This window comes from Scyliorhinus torazame, chromosome 11, assembly GCF_047496885.1.
Source record: "Scyliorhinus torazame isolate Kashiwa2021f chromosome 11, sScyTor2.1, whole genome shotgun sequence".
Classification (NCBI taxonomy): domain Eukaryota; kingdom Metazoa; phylum Chordata; class Chondrichthyes; order Carcharhiniformes; family Scyliorhinidae; genus Scyliorhinus; species Scyliorhinus torazame.
The window spans coordinates 220,605,203-220,624,716 of NC_092717.1; the positions used below are offsets into that span (position 1 = coordinate 220,605,203).

A 19,514-nucleotide genomic window follows, 5' to 3' on the forward strand; every position below is an offset into this window, starting at 1 on the left:
TTCTCTAATAGCAACTTAAGCGTCTAAATAACAACAATCACTGCTCTTCAAAGTAATGAATTGTTTGTGAAATGATTGTGCTGAGATGTTTGATGGGGTGGATGGAGAGAAACTATTTCCCCTGTGCAGCAGTTGGGGGATTGGGGGGAGCAAGGTGGTCCAGGACAATGTAGTTAACATTAATTAATGCTGGCCCTTCAGGAAGGACATCTTCACAGAAAGAGATCTGGGGTGCGATCGACCGGCCATGCTGTGTGCCCGTAAAGCAGCTCACTTCAGGCGAGCGCTGTTCAGTTCTGGTCTCCAGAAAGAGGGAGCAGATGGAATGGCACTCATGGGGGTCTCCCAGGGGATCGGAGCCCCGGGTGCATGCCTTTCGGGGTCGCTTCGGGGGCTCCAGAGATTGGGACGGCAATCTCTCGGAACACTCAGGAGTTCCACCGAGCAGAGCTCCTCAGTGCACAAAACGGGGCGATCTGCAGCCTCGACTGCACTTTCCCCACTGAGCCCCCATATCTAACCTGGATAACATTGGGTTTCTGGGCACTGCGAGTGCCGGGAAACACACGGCCAAATGCGCTCACTATGGGACTTTGTTCCCATTTCATTAAATCGCACCCTGAAATCCTTTCACCCAAAAAGCTCTCATTGTTAGGTCACTTGAACATTTCAAACTAAGATCGATGCCTTTCATTTTATTAAGAGTGACGGAGCCAAGGCAAGTAATTGGAGCTAAGTTTCAGATCAGCAAATGATCTTCACAAATGATCTTTGTGAATGACAGAGCAAGCTTGAAGGACCAAATGCTGCTCTTAATGTAAATCCAGTGCTGTGGGAAGTAGCCATTTACTGCCCATTTGTACAGTGTGTAGTGGTCATTCCAGAGGCAATGGTTTAGTTAATGGCGTTGTCTCTGAAAGAGCTGGAATATAAAAGTGATATGTACATCTCTGCTAAGACCTTTGCAAGGTAATTAATTTGAAGTATTTTACCGATTTAATGACTGATGGCAGCATAAATTCACTTTACTTCGTGCAAAGCTAAAAGAATCTTAAAAGAACATAATAATTGCTCACAAGTTTTCAAACAATTTAACTCTTTTTAGAGATTAGTAAGTGACTGAGTGACACATAGTAAGAACATATGGTGCCCACTGGTTCATTCACACTTTCCATAATGAGTGGACACCACAAGAGATTGTCCGTATGTTTGACCTACTCGTTGACCTGGAAATAATTATTCATGGTTCAGGTTTTTTTTATTCGTTCATGGGACGTCGGCGTTGCTGGCTGGGCCGGCATTTATTGCCCATTCCCTGAGGGCATTTAAGAGTCAACCACATTGTTGTGGGTCTGGAGTCACATGTAGGCCAGAACCAGGAAAGGACGACAGATTTCCTCCCCTGAAGGACATTAGTGAACCACATGGGTTTTTATGACAATCGACAATGGTTTCATGCAGTAGACTTTTAATTCCACATTGCCGCATGTTATATTATGAGTGGCATCCGTCCAACATGGTCCTCGAAGAAGGCGTGCCTTCTACCACGTGGTCACCCAGTCATTTACCAGATCTCGAAATGTGGGAAATCAAGCAGAGAAATCACTGACAGCTGTCTTGCAGCTGGATCTGTAGGTTACAGATTTCACCAGGAAACTCCCTACCAGGAGGTCCTTTAATCTGCTTGCCCTGTAACCAAAGATGGGCAACATTGCCAAAAGCAGACTCCTCAAATAATGGTCACTGATAAATGGACCCCTTTAAATAGGTCAGTGGGGATGGTGCTGTCACGTGGAATGTCACTAAACATTATTCATGTACCCTCCTCGGACAATGGATATTTAACTCCATAAATATGAGGAGAGATTAAATATGTTTGCTTTATATTCACTGGTATTTCGGGGATTGGGAGTTGATACTAATGAAACATATAAGGCATGATCGAATATCCACGCTGCCCCGAAAAGCTGTGCGCCGCTGCACAACAAGGCCGATAGAAGTCATTTCGAGATTGCGGGATCACTTTTTGGCAAATCTGCATAGTAGAGCGAGACAGCTAGTCTCACTTTAATATGCAGTTCCCCCAGGGTAACCGAGGTATTGGGATCTACCCCCTTTGCCTCGCCGAGCAAAGTTGAGTACTAGTCTCCACAAACGGGGACCAGACGGAAAAGCACTGAAGGGGTTTTCCCGGGGCATCGCAGGTCCTCAGGTGCAAGCCCTTTGGGCAGGATGGTACCCTGGCTCAAGAGCAGCAGACACCTGGGAACCCCACCACCTGGAGGTTCCCCTCCAAGTCACTCACCACCCCCACTTGGAAATATATCACCGTTCCTTCACTGTCGCTGGGACAACATCCTTGAATCCCTCCCTAACAGCACAGTGGGTGTACCTATCCCTCAAGGACTGCAGCGGTTCAAGAAGGCAACTCACCACCACCTTTTGAAGGTCAGCTAGGGATGTGCAACAGATGCTGGCCTAACAAGTGACGCCCATATTCCGTAAATTAATTTAAAAAAACCCCGGGCACCTGGGGTGCCCTGTGGGGGGTGTTAGGGGGGGGGCGGTGGGCTGGGGACCCCCTCTGTGATTTGGGGTTGGGGTGGGGGGCTCCAGAGATCAGAACACCATTTTTGAATGGCATCCCGATCTCTCGCTACCACAAACGAGCGGATCTCCTCAGTGCAGAAAACGGGGCTATGCGTGGCCTCGGCCGTGCGTACCCACTGAGGCCCTGTGTCTAACCCGAGTGACGTTTTATAGCGTTGTGTTTCCCGTTGAGTGCCAGGAAACATGCAGCTAAACACACTTGCTTTGGGACTTTGTTCCAATTTAGTTAAATCCCGCCCATCTTAATTGAAGATGTTTCTTCATACGGGGAAGATGTTTGCTTTCCTTTTAAAAGTGGACAAGCAGACAGAAAGCCATTGCGAGTAACCCTACACTTCTTGGACATTTGTACTGCGGCTTTTAACCAGTTCACAGTGTAGGAATGCAAACAAAATTCAGGTATCGGCCAGTAAATATAATGTTCGCACCTGGAAGCTGTTTGCTAACAGCATAGGTTATGGGCCAGGGTTTAGAGAACCCCAAAGTGTATCATGGAGTTCACCTGACCCACAACTTTTAATAGATTGTAGTATGGGGAGCACATGGCCCACTCTACAGGTGTGGTACAGCAGAAATGGATAAGTATATTTTAAAAGCAAAACAATGTTTATTCTATGAACTCGAGTTAACCTTTTTAAAACATACAGTGAACATCTTAGCAACCATTAATTCAAATACAATCCCCAAAGAACACAACACTTAGTAATCCTTTAAGCTTTCCTTGTAACATCCATAAGAGTTGAAACACCTTTTACCAGAAGCACATCAGGTTGGACATATTTAAATAGACTCCCATCAAGCCTTCGACTTTGACGCTATCCCGCTTTCTCACTATCCCCATCACTATCATCCAACTGTACGTTTCCCTTTACGCCTGCTAATTTTAACTGACTGTCATGTTTCATGGCCATTTTTTCTCTTTTTTTATCTTTTTCCCTGATCTGTATCTCCCTTCCTCTTTCTTTTTGTTCTGCCTGGTCTATTCTTTCTGATTTCCTTTCTTCTCTCTCTTTTTCCTCTCTCTCTCTTTCTCTCTCTCTCTTTCTTTTTCCTCTCTCTCTCTTTCTCTTTCTCTTTCTTTTTCCTCTCTCTCTCTTTCGTATTCAAGCTGCTTTATTTCTTTCTCATGTTCCATTTGTTTAGTTTGCAACTGAATTTTTGCTATTTCCAATTAGTCAAACTGTATCTCAGGTAACTTTAAATGCTTAGCCACCGCCATAATTACCTCATCTTTTCGCATTTTGTCAGGTAATGTTAACTTCAATGTTTTTGCCAAATCTAACAGTCTGCTTTTAGTCTCTGTCCATAAGGTACTGCGTGTGACCGTCTCCACCCCCAAAAGCTTCAGAGCCGCTGAAAGAGCCATTGTTCACAACACACTCCCCACTTAAACTAAAATACCACACCTGAAAAGCAACCACAATATGCTCACCCTACTCTAGAGGTGTGGTACAGCAGAAATAGAAAAGTATTTTTTAAAAGCAAAACAATGTTTATTCTATGAACTCGAGTTAACCTTTTTAAAACATACAGTGAACATCTTAGCAACCATCAATTCAAATATAACACCCAAAGAATACAACACTAAGTAATCCTTTAAGCTTTCCTTTTAACATCCATAAGACTTAAAACACCTTTTACCAGAAGCACATCAGGTTAAAGTCACTACTGTTATTAGTTTTAAATCACCAGGATCGATTTACTGTCTTTAGATTACAGAGAGAGATTCATACACCTTCTGGCTGTGACTGCAGCTATCCAGCTCTGAAAACAAAACTAAAATACACCCTGATGCAAACAGATTAAAACAAAAGTAAAAAGCGGACAGACAGCCCAGCTCCACCCACTCTCTGACATCACTGCAGTAATAAACACCCATTTCTCAAAGGTACTCTCACTACAGATACTTATATACACACCCATTTATAAACACCCATTTCTCAAAGGTACTCTCACTACAGATACTTATATACACTCCCATTTATAAACACCCATTTCTCAAAGGTACTCTCACATGACACATAAAACAATGGGTCACGATTTGCTGGCAAAATAATAGTGAGTTGAATGCTCAGGCTGTTGCGAGTTTGTAAATTGTCCAGCAATTTGTGGAGGGATGCAATATCCTGTGAGTTGTAAATTATGACTAATTGTTGTATGATTTGACCCACTCCATCATTAGCCTTGTGCAAAATACAGCTCAACTCCAATCCTGGTGTGAGAACGAATGCAACCATTGCTGCATTCACTCGTTAATTGCTAACCAAACTCCACTGTTGAAAGTTGGGACTGGTGCTTAACAGACAGAGTACTATTTTATTTTCCTGCACATAACCTTTCCTGTTTCCAAATGGGAACAATTAACACTGGAACATCTCATTACTGCAGGCAGTAAGTTGTACTGAGCCGATTTTTTGAAATTATTGTTTTTTTAAATTTTCCCAAGTCTCCTTTCTGCCTCTCTTCATTCTTTAACTTAATCTAGCTTTTTATTCTCACTCTACTTCACTTTCTGGACTTGATTTGGCTCTAATTCATCTGGTTTCCTTCACTCTCCTTCCTCTGTTTCTTTCTCAATTTCTTTTCTTATCGATTAAGGGGATGGAGTTATTAATCCTATCATACATCAAGCTGCCAGATGCCCCGTTTCCCTCACTATACCATTACCAGCTGAATTTCCAGTAGTTTGCAGGGCAAAAATCTTTCAGTTGGAGGGTGAGGGAACACGGCTAACTAATGCACAACACTCTGGATGTTCCACTACAGCTAATTGTGGCCAATGTTTCAAAACAAATCAACTCCTTCTCCAACCGTATGACAAATCTATAAAGAGTATAACACTCTGTTGTTAGGGAAACAAAGGTAGTTTTAAGAGATTTATATTTGCATTGGTAAACATTAGAAATATGTACAGTTTTTAAGTGTGTTTAATTTAATGATTCTGCACCTGGGAGGGCAAAACCTAGAGTTAGATTCATGTGGGACAAAGGTGTTTGTATGTCTGGGGGTTGGGTAAGATCCAACTGTGTTTCTATCGTGCTTAAAGAGGGCTTCGGTGTGAAGAAGAAATAAATCAAAAGTGGTTGCATAGCAACTGGGGCCTTGTACAGTAGACAAGCTTTTAGGTTGTAGTTTAGCCAATTTGATTGCAGTTGAAGGTAAGTAGTGAGAGAGAAGGCAGCTGTCACAGTTCTGCTGGAAGCAATTGGTTTGAAGGCTCGACAGGGAAGATCTCTCTCAGCTTTGCTAAAGGAAAAGCCATGGAGTAACAGTTACGAAAACAAGTGCATTTCAGACCATGCCCCCCATTGGGTGGAGCTTGAGCTGGGGGAGGAGAGGGACCGACGCCCGTTGTGGCGGTTGGATGTGGGACTGCTGACAGACGAGGAAGTGTGTGGGAGGGTGCGGGGGTGCATCGAAAGGTACCTGGAGGCCAACGACAACGGGGAGGTGCAGGTGGGAGTAGTATGGGAGGCGCTGAAGGCAGTGGTCAGGGGAGAGTTAATCTCCATCAGGGCTCATAGGGTGAAGAGAGAGGGTAGCGAAAGGGAGAGGTTAGTGGGGGAGATTTTAGGGGTGGACAGGAGATATGTAGAGGCTCCTGATGAGGGACTACTCAGGGAGAGACTAAGTCTCCAGACGGAGTTCGACCTGTTGACCACAGGGAAGGCAGAGGCACAGTGGAGGAAGGCACAGGGGGCGATATATGAATATGGGGAGAAGGCGAGTCGGATGCTGGCACATCAGCTCCGTAAGAGGATGGCAGCGAGGTAAATAGGTGGAGTCAAGGATGGCAGGGGAACTACGGTGCGGAGTGCGGTGAAAGTGAATGAGGCATTTAAGGCCTTTTACGAGGAGCTGTATAGGTCCCAGCCCCCAGGGGGAAAAGAGGGGATGCGACGAATCTTGGACCAACTGATGTTCCCGAGGGTGGAGGAGCAGGAGGTGGCTGGTTTGGGGGCGGCAATTGGAGTGTAGGAGCTGGTTAAAGGACTGGGGAGCATGCAGACAGGGAAGGCCCCGGGGCCAGATGGGTTCCCGGTGGGGTTTTATAGGAAGTATGTAGACCTGTTAGCCCCGTTGCTGGTAAGGACCTTCAATGAAGCAAGGGAGGGGAGGACCCTGCCCCCGACAATGTTGAAGGCGACAATCTCTTTGATCTTGAAGCGGGATAAGGACCCACTGCAATGCGGGTCGTATAGACCGATCTCACTCCTCAACGTAGATGCTAAGCTGCTGGCAAAAATGTTGGCTACGAGAATTGGGGACTGTGTCCCGGGGGGGATGCACGAGGACCAGACGGGATTCGTAAAGGGTAGGCAGTTAAACACCAATGTGCAAAGGCTCCTAAATGTGATAATGATACCATCGGTGGAGGGAGAGGCGGAGATAGTGGCAGCCATGGACGCGGAGAAGGCCTTTGACCGAGTAGAGTGGGAGTATCTCTGGGAAGTGTTGAGGAGGTTTGGGTTCGGGGGAGGGTTTATTAGTTGGGTTAAGCTCCTGTATAGAGCTCCGGTGGCGAGTGTGGTCACGAACCAGCGGAGGTCGGAGTATTTCCGGCTGTATCGAGGGATGAGGCAGGGGTGCCCCCTGTCCCCTCTGCTGTTTGCATTAGCAATTGAACCTTTGGCCATGGCGCTAAGGGAGTCGGGGAAATGGAAGAGGGTGGTCCGAGGGGGAGAGGAACATCGAGTGTCGCTGTATGCAGACGACCTGTTGCTGTATGTAGCGGATCCAGTGGAGGGGATGGTTGAGGTCATACAGATCCTAAGGGAGTTTGGAGACTTCTCGGGCGAAAAGCTCAATGTGGGAAAGAGTGAGCTCTTTGTGGTGCATCCGGGAGATCAGGGAAGAGGGATAGACGACCTACCGTTGAGGAGGGTGGAAAGGAGCTTTCGATACTTGGGGATTAAGGTAGCTAGGAGCTGGGAGGCACTGTACAAACTTAATTTGACGCGGCTGGTGGAACAGATGGAGGAGGATTTTAAAAGGTGGGACATGTTGCCACTCTCGCTGGTGGGCAGGGTACAGTCGATTAAAATGGTGGTCCTCCCGAGGTTTCTTTTTGTATTCCAATGCCTCCCAATTGTGATTACCAAGGCCTCCTTTAAGAGGGTGAGCAGGAGCATTATGGGATTTGTGTGGGCAAGCAAGACCCTGAGGGTTAGGAGGGGGTTCCAGGAGCGTAGCAGAGATAGAGGAGGGTTGGCGTTGCCGAATTTGGGTGGCTACTACTGGGCAGCCAACGTGGCGATGATCCGTAAGTGGGTGATGGAGGGAGAGGGGGCGGCGTGGAAGAGGTTGGAGATGGCGTCCTGCAAAGGAACTAGCCTGGGGGCGCTGGTGACGGCACCGCTGCCGCTCTCGCCGACAAGGTACACCACGAGCCCGGTGGTGGCGGCAACACTAAAGATCTGGGGGCAGTGGAGACGACACAGGGGAGGGATGGGAGCCTCGGTGTGGTCCCCGATCAGGGATAACCATCGGTTTGTCCCAGGAAGGATGGACGGGGCGTTTCAGAGCTGGCATCGGGCAGGGATTAGAAGAATGGGGGACCTGTTCATCGATGGGACGTTTGCGAGCTTAGGGGCGCTGGAGGAGAAATTTGGACTACTCCCGGGAAATGCCTTAAGGTACATGCAAGTGAGGGCGTTTGTGAGGCGGCAGGTGAGGGAATTCCCGCTGCTCCCGGCACAGGGGATTCAAGACAGGGTGATTTTGGGCGTATGGGTCGGGGAGGGCAAGGTGTCGGCGGTATACCAGGAGATGAAAGAAGAGGGGGAGGCTCTGGTACAGGAGCTGAAAGGTGAATGGGAAGAGGAGATGGGGAGGAGATTGAGGAGGGGCTGTGGGCTGATGCCCTAAGTAGGGTTAATTCCTCTTCCTTGTGTGCCAGGCTTAGCCTGATAACAGTTTAAGGTGGTTCACAGAGCGCACTTGACGGGGGCGAGGTTGAGTAGGTTCTTTGGGGTGGAGGACAGATGTGGGGGGTGCTCAGGAAGTCCGGCAAACCATGTCCATATGTTTTGGTCATGCCCGGCACTGGAGGGGTTCTGGAGGGGAATTGCGGGAACAGTATCTAAGGTGGTGAAAGTCCAAGTCAAGCCAAGCTGGGGACTAGCAGTATTTGGAGCAGTGGACGAGCCGGGAGTGCAGGAGGCGAAAGAGGCCGGCATTCTGGCCTTTGCGTCCCTAGTAGCCTGGCGAATGATCTTCTTAATGTGGAAAGAGGGAAAGCCCCCCAGCGTGGAGGCCTGGATAAATGATATGGCAGGGTTTATCAAGTTGGAGAGGATAAAGTTTGCCTTGAGAGGGTCTGCGCAGGGGTTCTACAGGCGATGGCAACCGTTCCTAGACTATCCCCCGGAGTGTTAGATGAAGGTCGGACAGCAGCAACAGCAACCCGGGGGGCGGGGAGGGGGGGATATCTTTCGTGGGGGTGGGGGGGGGGAAGCTTTTTTTTTCTGGGGGGCATTTGAGCAAGAAAACACATGAATGATCCGGAAAACTGACATGTACGGGAGGACTCCAACGTACAAAGTTCTGTACCATATTGACTTGCCATGTTCATGTCTTGCTATGCGAGCTTTCTTTCTTTTTTGTTACGGGGTGGGGGGGGGGGGGGGGGGGGGCGTTGTTTGTATGGTTGAAAATGTTGTTTAAAAACTCTTAATAAACATATTTTTTTTAAAAAAGAAAACAAGTGCAGAGATCTGAAGAGCACATAGTTATAGAAACTAGAGAAATTAAGAAAAACATCCTAGAAGTATGAGGTTAAAGGTACTGGAACAGAGCAGTCTTCCATAACGACAGACAGCTGAGATAAAGACTGAAGCGATTTTCAGGTTGTGAGATTTTACTACATCCTGGGAAACGTGAGTTGAAGTAACTATGGAATCCAGGGGCTGGATCTTAAAGTTTATTTAAAAGCAGTTAAGACAAAGTGTCGTGGAAATAATAATAGTCAGAGACTTCGAGCTTCGTTTCAGGTTATTTATTTTGACACAATATCGTGGAGGGGGTGTAACGATCGACAGTACTGTTGTACCTAAACCACAGTGTGTCTTTAACCCGTATACGATGGACAAATGACCACAAATTTGAATGATACAATAAAACACTTTATTTCACACACACAATAATTAGTATTAATCAATCACACAACATGCACGTAGAACTCTTAAGCTAATACACACAAGAACAACCTTACTTAACTCGCAGGTGACTGGCAAGTACAGAACAGATACGGCCTCCTCTGAAAATCGTGGTCTGGTAGTGCTGAAAGTATATTGCTGGCCGTCTGTGACCTCGGTCTGGTCCCTCTGGCGATGGCATGGATGGTCTTCCTCTTGGCTAGTGAAGGGGTCACTGTTGTTGTTGGCTGTCGAAAGCTGCAGTCGAGAGGGCAAGTGGTGGGCTGCGCAGCACCTTTAAGCCTTGGAAAGCTTTGTGCGCTTTTGGGCGGTCCCAGGTAGATGTTCAATCCACCAATAAGGGTATGATCACCCTGGCGGTGACGGCGGGCGGGAGGCGGCCGCACAATGGAGAGCCCCCGCTCGGGAACGGCAATTTCGGGGCTTTAAGCCCGGTCCCAGGGTCCGCGGAGGCGGCAGAAGAAGGGAGAAGGCACGGAGGAGGCACTGAGAAGACACAGGAGGAAAAAAAGAACAAAGAAAAATGTCGAGGGTGAGCAGAAAAACGGCCGAAAAAAAACCAGCTGGAGGTCCGTCGGGGAGTGGAAAAGTCACCGCGGGGTCACAAGGAAAAATGGAGGCTGGAGCACCAGGGAAGGCCGCCCTGCTTACGCTGAATAAATAACCAAGGTGATGGCTGCGGAATTTGAAAAGCAGTTGGCGCAGATTGCGAAATGCATGGAGACGGTGAGGAAGGAGATGAGGGAGGCTTTGAGTGTGCTGGTGGAGGAGGCGGTTTCCCCGGTGAGGACGGAGGTGGCGAGCGCAGTGGCGGAGATGCGAGAGCAAGGGGAGGCGCTGAAGGAAGTGGAGGAGACGTTATTGCAGCACGGTGATCAACTTGCCTCGATGGGGAAAGAGATGCGGAAGGTGATGGATACTAACAAGGATCTGCGAGGAAAAATGGAAGACCTGGAAAATAGATCCAGGCGACAGAACTTGAGGATTGTGGGGCTGCCCGAAGGAATTAAAGGACCGAAGCCGACTGAGTATTTTGCCGCGATGCTGGCAAAACTATTGGGGGAGGGGGAGGACCCCTCCCGATATGAACTGGATCGGGCTCATCGGTCGTGGAGGCCTGTACCAAAGGCGAGTGAGCCGCCAAGGGCAGTGACTGTGTGCTTCTGTAGGTACAGTGTGAAGGAGAAGGCCCTGAGCTGGGCCAAGCAGAAGCGGGTGGTGCAGTGGGCTGGAGCTGGTATACGTGTATACCAGGACTTTACGGTGGAGCTGGCAAGGAGGCAGGCTGCCTTCAACGGGGTGAAGAGGGCACTGTACATTAGCAAGGTGCGGTGCGGCATTGTATATCCAGCGAAGCTGAGGGTGACTTACAAGCTCAGGGACTTTTATTTTGGAACGGCGGAAGCAGCGGAGGAGTTTGCTAAAGCAGAAGGACTGTGGCAGAACTGACAAACTGAGGAATGGCCATGTGCCGATGTAACCTCATGACTGTATTTTCTTCTTTTCTGTATCACTGCGCGCGGGTGTAGAGATTAAAGGAGCCAAGGTGGTATATATTTGGACGAGGGAAGGGACGGGACTTTCACTCGAAATGAGAATTCTTTGGGGTGTAGGTGGATAGGTGGGGTTTGTGTGCTAAAAGGGGATCTTTGGGCTTTCCTGGGGCCGGGCAAGTGGGAAAGGGACCCGGGCGGGGGCCTCCACGCTGGCCGGTTTAAGCCGGCCAGTGAACGTGATTGAGGTGGGGGGAGGGGCTGCGGCCATCGGAGCCTGGCAGAACAGGGTCCGAGTGGTCCAGCCAGGGTGGAAAGTTGGGGGGGAAGGAACCGAGGGTAGGGGGAGGAGTTTTACAAGAGGCAGTGGACGGGAGGAGCTGGAGACCTGCGGTGGGGGGGGGGGGGGAGCTGTGTAAGATTAAGGGTGACTACGGGTAATACCTGATTTATTTTTGTCATTTGTTTATGTAAACATGCGGGTTGAGGTTTGGGGGTTGGTGGGTAGATGGGATGGTTGTTGTTATTATGGGGACTGACATATCTTGCTGATTATTGTTTATTGTTGATGGATGTAAATGTGGGAGAAAATGTGAAAATGGAGGAGAATAAATTTTTTTTTTTAAATAAAAAAAAGGGTATGATCACCCTGATCAATCCTAACCAATTAAGAGTTGCCACCTTAATGGAAGGGCGGGTCCCGGTTTGCCATGGCCTTTAGTGTCATGTAGGCCCTCCCAAATAAGGAAAACGTACGCCACCAAGTCTGTCACTTATTGTCAGTTTCCACCTGGAGCCCATTGTCCCGGGATGGCCTTTCTACAGCCTTTTTCCTGTGTTAGTTTCTGAAAAGTCTGGGCGGCGGCTTTTTTATATCTGCAAGCTGCAACCTGCCTGTGTGTGACTTTGATCAATTTTCCCAGCGATCTTTGCGGGCGGCCATTTTAGGTGGCCACAGCACCATTTTGCACCATAATCATATTTGCTCAATAGTGCACAATGAGGAAGAGCACCTCCCTTACTTTACCAAAGTTAACTGTTCCACGTACCACAGCGGCTGCCCTTGTGGACTCTTAAGTGGGACGACCAGCTCCTTTATGAATTATGGTTTCATGCCGTTCACTTGCACTCACTAGGAACCATATTAAGGCTGTCCTGATTTATTTCACATGGTGCCCTCGCAGCTGAGCATGACACAGGAAATGTTTCATCCCACAAGTCTGACATTGATTGATTCCAGGTCCTCGAAGTGAAGGACACCGTCATAAACCATTGTGTTGGAACTAGTTTTATATTCGCTCAAAAGCCGAGGGCACATTTTAAATCTCTCTGGAACCTTCCGCAGTTTTACAGGATGTAATAGGGCTGGTTGTTTCAAATTTGAGTAGGATTATTGTTTAGAGTTGGTTCACCTGACATCCTGCCACAACTCCTGTATTGACACATATTAACCGCGGGCTTAACTCGGTTCCCTGGGGCCCTCGGCTGGATGCTGCCTGCGAGAGCTGTGAACTGGGCAGCAGTCAGCACTTTCCCACAAGGAATAGATGCACTTTTCAAGCTTTCTTCAGACACAAGGGGAATACCCAAACCCTGGAGCCAGTACCGAGAATGTCACATGGTTAATCCTTCGCTTCAGGGGCCAAAGCGCGAAGGGCAGATGTTTTTCTCTGACTTACAAATGAGGGAATCTTACAGAGGTATGGAAGTTACAAAGTGGAATAAAGTCTGGATTTCTATTTGAAGGGCTAGGGGAGCACAGGTGCAAATTGGTTAAAAACAAATTCAGCCCCGTTGGGAGAAAACAAGTACCCACCCTCAATATGTGGAATAATGTGCCAGATAAGCAAAGGGCGGAAGTTTTCCAATCCATGGAAATGAGTTTGGAGGCAGGAAGGTGGCTATTTGTAATCAATTAAGTGCCTGTTGGAGGTAAAGCTGTGATGCTTCTGAAATGTGCTCCCTCTGAGCTCAGAACCGAGTAAATGCCAGAGGCGGGACATGCTGGAGGCGTTCCTCCTCCACACAGGTGGCCCAGCAGCTGTGACCGCACTCGCTTTTAACAATTAAAGACATTTTCAGAGGCAACCGCCATCCTGAGGTGCCCTCACGGTCTGTCACCCACCTTGGCAGTGCCCTCCACCTTGGCAGCGCCCTCCGCTCCTCGCGGGGCTGCCGGCTACCCACAGCCTCTGCACCCCAATGGGTCTTCCTTCCCATTGGTCCTAAACCCAGGAAGCGACCCGAGAAGATTGCACAGCCAGGAAAGTGTTGGGCACCATCGGGATTGGGGCCCGCTTATGTTCCTGCAAAAGCTCAGGAATCCTGAGAAATCCAAAAGAGGTTTAATTTGACAACGAAAGTAAAGGCTGTGTGGTGAATGTATTGCTGTAACAATTCACCATGTGCATATCTGTATTACGCTGTTGCCCATGTGGGCTCCACCTATGGACCATTGTAAGGCATTACCCATGATGTAGCATGTTGGGGCCTGTGTGGGCTCCGCCCCTGGCTCCACCCCTTGAGGGGAGGTATAAAGAGCAGTCGCCCTGTAGGCGGCTCCCACTAACAGGTCAGTCGCAGGCAGGCACTGTTCTAGTTGATTAAAGCCACAGTTTACTTCTACTCCTGGTTTCGTGTGAATTGATGGTCGCATCAATTTAATCAACTATAACGCCACCATGGAATCGGCCCTCAAACCTGACCGACTGGAACTCGATCCGCAGGCCGCGGAGGCGAAAGAGATTTTTTCGCACTGGCTCCGCTGTTTCAAGGCCTACCTCGGCGCCTCCTCCTCGCCTTCCGTCACCGACGAACAGAAGCTGAATCTCCTCCACGCACGGGTGCGCCATCGAATCTCTGTTCAACTCGAGGAAGCCTCCACGTACGCAGACGCCCTCACGATGCTAGAGCACCTCTACGTAATGCCCGTGAACGAGGTATACGCACGGCATCTCCTCACCACTCGCCGCCAGCGTCCCAGGGAATCGCTGGAAGAGTACTTACGTGACCTCAAAGTCCTTGCACGAACCTGCAATTACCAGGCCGTTACGGCCACTCAACATATGGACCTCACCATCCGGGACACCTACGTGGCTGGAGTCAGGTCCAACTACGTGAGACAGCGCCTACTCAAAGAGGGTGCCCTAGACCTGGAAGAGACGGTAAAATTAGACTCCTCTCTGGAAGTAGCGTTCCAAAACCTTATCGCGTTCCCGTCCAATCACGGGACCCCTTCGTGGACCCACGACCAAAGAATAACCCAGGCCTGTGCTGCGCGGCTGCCTGCCCACCATGAGGGGCTACCCTGTTATTTCTGCGGCCAGCCTCAACACACCCGGCAGCGCTGCCCGGCCCGGAATGCGAACTGCAGCGACTGCGGGAGAAAAGGACATTTTGCTAACGTATGCCTGGCCAGGTCCAAAAACTCTAAATCGCAGGCCCGACCCTCAGACTCACAGGCCCGCAGATCCCGCATTGTGGCAGGGGGTCTGCCGGCTCCACCCCCCCGGACACGTCATCGGCCTCGTGTTGTCCGTGGGTGCAGCCATCTTCCAGCCTGCACAGCGTGTGTGACTCACGGGGGCTGCCATCTTGGCCATCCTCGCCCACGCGGCCCGCCACGTGCGACCGATGGGGGCCGTCATCTTGACCGCCATCTGCAACGCCGCCCAACACGTACGACAAATGGGGCAGCCATCTTGGAACCGCCCCAGCACCTCTGACCATGCCGGCTACCCGCAACTCAGCGCAGTCACCCGGAGCTCGATGATGAATGTCCAGGTAAACAGACACGAAACGCCCTGCCTCTTCGACTCCGGGAGCACAGAGAGCTTCATTCATCCAGACATGGTAAGACGCTGCTCGCTCCCAATCTTCCCGGCGTATCAAACCATCTCCGTCGCCTCCGGGTCGCACTCGGTGCAGGTCCGGGGGTGCACTACCGCAACCCTCTCAATGCAGGGCGCCGAGTACGACAATTTTAAATTATATGTGCTCCCTGACCTCTGCGCTCCTCTTCTATTGGGACTGGATTCCATGAGCCCTAGCTGATGGGCCTCTGCCCAATAGTGGGGGGAGCTCGTATTCCACGGGTCTCAAGGGGAGATCAATTCGGGTGTCCCCGTGGGTCTTGTGAGGGTCATTACAGTTCCTGATGCCCAAGAATATTGATGCCCAAGAATATTGTAAGAAGAGAACATTTTACCCCAAAATTTACTTATTATTTCTTTATTATTTTATTTTTATTTATAAAACTCGTGAGCCATTCGTGAGACCGGTACGGTGATAGGAGAATCCTGTTTTTTGTGGAAGGATTGAGGGAATTGCCTCCCTCACGTGAAAAAGAATTTCAGATCTTAAATGAACTGCTTCCAATAGAACAATGAAAACATTGTCACTCAACTGTTAAGAGCAAGTATAAGGTAGGGGCTGTGTGGGGTTATGGGGGTGGTCTCTGCTGATTGTTGTTGTTACAAATAGAAGTTGACTCAAGGTTAAAACATCCACAGTATAAACACTGGTGACACCCGGCTCTACATGCATAATCTGTGCTATAGGTTTTCCAACATGATTCCAGGGTCGTGATCTCGCAGCCTCGCAAGCCACGGGCTCAAATCCCATAATGGCCGCAAATCTCGCAAGAGGTCAATAACAGGATTTGCGGCGGCAAGGTTTCAGTTTGTGATCTTCCATACCTACCTCTGATGATGCGATCAGATTTCTGCCCGGGGGGAAGGTGACAGCCTGGTTTGCATATATTAGCATACATTATAATCTCATTAGTGAGCTTGATGACTCTACTTCCATCTTCAATGTATCTTCCCGCCCAGCCGGCGTGACATCACCCCAGCAAAAGCAAAACCCAGTTATGATGACCACTCCGGGTGGTGAGGGACGTGCCCGGGCTGTGCGCTGGCACTGCCAGCCTAGCAGTGCTGGAATGGCAGTGCTGGGGCTGGCCCTCTGGGGAGGCCCATTGTGGGATTTCCTTTATGTGTGGTGAGTGTCCTGATGCTAGTGGGGGAGCGGGATGGCGGTGTCCTGATGCCAGATGCCTTTATGGGAGGGGGTGGGGTGAGTGCCCCGATGTTTGTGAGGGGGTGGAGGCATGGGGTGGGATGGAAGAATGTTCTGATGCCTTTGGTGGGGAAGGGGGTGAGGGGGGGGGGGGGGGGGGTGGGGGGGGGGGGAGTTACCAAATGCCATTGGAGGGGGATGCCAATGGTTTTCGTGGGGGGTTGCCAGGATGCCTTTGCAGGAAGGGAGTGCCCTGATGCCTTTGGTGGTGGTGGGTTACCCTGATGCTTTTTGAGTGGGGAGGGTGGGGGTGCATCAATAGAGCACCGATGCTTTTGTGTGGGGGGGGGGGGGGGAGTTCCCCGATGCTTTTGGGGGGGGGGGTGGGGCGGGGGTCCTCCCAATGCTTGTTGGGGGGAATCCTCTGTGTCCGTGGTGGGTTGGAAGGGGGAGTTTATTACTTGCGCAGATCGGGCCATCCCTTAAAGATGGCCGCCCAATCTCTGTGGAGCTGGCTTGATTAGGCCCTATCTTGCCAGAGTGAGGCCGCGAACCACGCGCCCCACATTCCCTGTGCACTGAATGCCAGAGAATCTGGAGAGAAATCTCAACTGCGGAGGTGGAGAGCTACACGCCGGTTTTTCTCCCTGAAACCCACACTCTGACAAACATTGGGAAGATTCCACCTCAGTTAATCTTTCCAATTCCTTCACACGACCCAATAAATAGAGAAGTTAGAAACAGTCTTTTGAAGTGCTTCATTTACAGGTAGTTGGGGCCCCGTCATCACGACGTATGTCCCTTCCTGTTAAAAAGAACTTTAATATCTACAAGTGGTTTGAAGGGTTGTCAATTGATCTAAATTTTGGCTAAAATAAAGCAAACTGTGCAATTTATTTTTCTCTCAAGGTCCGAAAACGTAAATTTGAAACTGCGATAATGAAAGCCTGGGTCACCGTCACAATTAACAGTTTAACCAACTGATTGGAATTTATTAAACTGATTTTTATTTTTCTGATGGTGCAGACTCTTTTATCATTATAATCAATTAGACTGAATCATCATTGAATTAACATAATGGTGCCACAGACTGAACAGAAACATAGAACAAGTGCCATTCAATCAGCAAAGGATTGGATTGTGGATGCTGAAGCACTCAGATTAAATGTACGAGGAGTGGAGTTGGGTTTATATTCCCAATATAAAGGTAACACTTGTAACTGAGAATCATATTAAAAGGAAGTTTCACCACTTACCCTTAAATTAGCTAACGCAACACTGATAGTGATTGAACCTAAACCTAACCAGTATAATTCAGTAATTTTCTGGATGGTACGTCTGATCATTAACCTGTCAGAATAGTTGAATACTCACTGCATTAAGAAGACGTTTGACCATTTAAAATGGTTTCGCTGAAAAGAGTTACTGTGATGTTAATTTTCCATTTTCATTTGTTGGTCTTTGGATTTTTAAAAAATTAAACAGTGACTTCTGACAATTTATTCAAGGGGGAATTGGTTTGGAAGGAGCTGTTGAATCTAAGAGCATGAAAGAGCAGAATTATTAACATCATTTAGGATAACAGCTAACCTAGTGAAGATTGTTGCTCTTTTTAACCTTAGTCTATTTGCTCTGATTACGTCACCTTTGCTCATAGGTCGGCAGGTATCTTTATGATACCACCACGTGGTTCAAGTTCAGGTTATGATTAATAATACAGCACACCGCTTAGTAAGGATTAAAACAACGGTCATTTATTATATACAACAAGCAATATTAATGCCCTAATACTACTTTCTATATAATAAACCTATCACTACTGGCCAATACTTAACTTAGGAAGAGCCCACCAGGTCAGGGAAACGAATGGCTTGTCCAATCAGATCTGGCCCGCGGGATTCAAAAGGCTGCTACAGGTCGGTGGCTAGGTGTCTCTGCCGGATAGCGATCGCTGGATTCAAACTTACAGTTGCCGGTTGCTGTTCTTGCGAAGGTCTCAAGCAGGCGGAGAGGAGAGAGAGAGAGATCTGAACTTGGGCCCTCACTTTTATAGGGCCCAGGGGCTTCCCACCTCCCGGGGCGGCCCTTGACCCTGAGACCCAAGTGATTGGATCTGTCCCTAATCTCTGGGGTCGATGTGTCCAATGGGGAGGCCATTCCTCGATCGGGGGGTGGTCGCTCACCTGTCTTTGTTTCGGCCACTGCAGGCGCCGACAGGTCTGGCCCGGTATTCAATTGCTAATATGTTGCAATTGTTCCCGCGGATAGCCGATTTAACTGTGGATGTCTGAATAGATGGGCTGCAAACAGTCCTGAATGCAACTGCAAATACCTGGGTTGATGGGCTGTTGATAGCCCTGAGTATCGATCTGGGCTAACTTCCCAGAGCCGAATATGCAATACTGTCTGCAGCTGCCTGCTTGTGTCTTCTTAGCTGCTTTTCCCAGCAGTCTTTCGGGTTAGCCATTTTAAACTGGGTTTTGGCCAGATTAATCGGAACGCAGCCATTTTACGTGGCTACAAGATGTATCAGCATGTTGGGTATCATAGAATCATAGAATTTACAGTGCAGAAGGGGGCCACTTGGCCCATCGAGTCTGCACTGGCCCATGGAAAGAGTACCCTACTTAAGCCTACACTTCTAACCTATCCACGTTACCCTGTAACCCCACCTGACTTTTTGGACACGAGGGGCAATTTAGCATAGCCAATCCACCTAACCTGCACATCTTTGCACTGTGGGAGGAAACCGGAGCACCCGGAGGAAACCCATGCGGACACGGGTGGTGCAGACTCCGCACAGACAGAGACCCAAGCCGGGAATCGAACATGGGACCTTGGAGCTGTGAAGCAACTGTGTCACATGATAGCTGTATCTGTGGAGCATTTGTGTACAGCCACGATCCCTGAACCAACATAAATAATCTCAGCATAATGGGTGGGATTCAGCGGACTGAAATTGAATTCCGCTGAACGGTGCATTTGGCGGGGTACATCTCGGTGGCTGCTGTGCCAAGAAACATCCTGTTATCCAAAGACGCTTTGCCATTACACAACCATGGTATCACTGCAACCATCACTGAGATTAGCTTTCAATTCTGGATATGTAATTAATTGAATTCCCAAGTTACCCTGGTGGGACTTTGTTGCTAACTTTTGGTTGGCTCTTAATTTGGCTCTATGTAATCACATTTGCTCAAGAGTCACCAGGTATCTTTCGACACCGCCACAAGGT

At 48.9% G+C, this 19,514-nt stretch overlaps 1 protein-coding gene across 7 annotated transcripts in view; it reads left to right on the forward strand.

Moving 5' to 3' along the window:
* The window catches only part of LOC140385802 (receptor-type tyrosine-protein phosphatase mu-like), an 897,711-nt gene that overhangs the window by 494,049 nt on the left and 384,148 nt on the right, over nucleotides 1–19,514 (forward strand). The window lies entirely within an intron of this gene.